This window comes from Otolemur garnettii, unplaced genomic scaffold, assembly GCF_000181295.1.
Source record: "Otolemur garnettii isolate 467f Iridium unplaced genomic scaffold, OtoGar3 scaffold00146, whole genome shotgun sequence".
In the NCBI taxonomy this organism is placed as follows: Eukaryota; Metazoa; Chordata; class Mammalia; order Primates; family Galagidae; genus Otolemur; species Otolemur garnettii.
Window position 1 is genome coordinate 3,344,824 of NW_003852541.1, and position 1,849 is coordinate 3,346,672.

At 43.4% G+C, this 1,849-nt stretch overlaps 1 protein-coding gene across 1 annotated transcript in view; it reads left to right on the top strand.

Moving 5' to 3' along the window:
- Positions 1 to 1,849, top strand: part of RUFY1 (RUN and FYVE domain containing 1) — a 69,355-nt gene that overhangs the window by 53,287 nt on the left and 14,219 nt on the right. The gene's annotated exons all lie outside the window — the stretch shown is intronic.

The window sequence follows — 1,849 nt, forward strand, 5'->3', positions numbered from 1 at the left end:
GCTGTGAGCTGTAATGCCATGGCACTCTACCCAAGGGGACAGCTTGAGGCTCTATCTCAAAAAAAAAAAAAAAAAAAATAGCCGTGCATTCTGTCAGACACCTGTAGTCCAAGCTACTTGGGAGGCTGAGGCAAGAGAATCACTTAAGCCCAAGAGTAGGAGGTTGCTGTGAGCTGTGACATCACAGCGCTCTACCCAGGGCAACAGCTTAAGGCTCTGTCTCAAAGAAAAAAAACTACTTTGAGATATTATCTCACCCCAATGAGAATGGCCCACATCATAAGGTCCCAAAGCAACAGTACCTGGTATGGGTGCAAAGAGAAGAAAACACTCATGAACTGTTGGTGGGTCTGCGAACTAGTATAGCCTCTGTGGAAGGAAGTATGGAGATTCCATACAGAAAAGTAGACCTACCATTTGGCCTGCAATTCCACTACTGGGCAGGGCATTTACACAAATGAAAAAAAGACATTTTACCACAAGCACATTTGTACTACAATGTTCATAACCACTCACTTTACAATTGCAAATATATAGAAACAACCCAAATGCCTGTCAACATATGAATGGATTAATAAACTGTATGACATATTTACTATGAAATGCTGCTTACTCCTAAAAAGTGGTGGAAATTTTGCATCCTTTGTAACAACCTGGATGGATTTAGAAAATATTCTCCTAGGCCAGGTGCAGTGGCTCACACCTGTAATCCCAGCACTCTGGGAAGCCAAGGTGGGTGCAATGCTTGAACTCATGGGTTGAAGACCAGCCTGAGCAAGAGCAAGACCCCGTCTCTAAAAATAGACAGGAGTTGTGGCAGGCACCTGTAGTCCCAGCTACTTGGGAGGCTGAGGCAAGAGAATCGTTTGAGCCCAAGAGTTTGAGGTTGCTGTGAGCTATGACGCCATGGTATTCTACTGAGGGTGACAAAGTGAGACTCTGTCTCAAAAAAAAAAGAAAGAAAGAAATAGAAAAATTATTCTCCTAAGTATCACAAGATTGGAAAAACAACCATCACATGTATTCAATACCAGTTTGAAGTTAGGAGGTTAACAATCACAGACCCACACAAAGAAAATCTCAATTAAACTCAAGAAGAAAGGAGGAAAGAAGGGAGTTCTCTCCCAGTGAGTACATTGCATGGATATATGAGATATGGCATACTCCCTGGGCATAGAACACAACTACTATGATTTTTACCTGCCATGTGTAAGTTATATAACCTCATGGTTTATACCCTCATATTAATCTTAAATTTAAAAAGAATGAAAAATAAAAGCTAAATATCCTCTTAGCATATTAAATTAGAAAGAAAAATTAAACTTCTGTCCAATCCACACAAAAACCAGTACAGAAATGTTTCTAGCAGCTCTGTTTATAATTGCCAATACTAGAAACAACACCAATACATTGGGTGAATGGGTAAACAAACTGGCGCATCTGTACAATGAAGTACAACTCACCATAAGAAGGAGTCAACTGGTTGGGCCCCAGTGGCTCACACCTGTAATCCCAGTGCTCTGGGAGGCTGAGACAGGTGGACTGCCTGACCTCCAGAGTCTGAGACCCCCATCTCCACTAAAACATTTTTAAAAACTAGCCGGGTGTTGCGGCAGATGTCTGTAGTCCCAGTTACTCAGGAGACTGAGGCAAGAAGATTGCTTGAGTCCAAGAGTTTGAGGTTGCTGTGAGCTATGTCAGGATGGCATTCAAGCCTGTCTTAAGAAAAAGAATAGGGCGGCACCTGTGGCTCAGTGGGTACGGTGCCGGCCCCATATACCGAGGGTGACGGGTTCAAACCCGGCCCCGGCCAAACTGCAACCAAAAACAGCCGGGCGTTGTGGCGGGC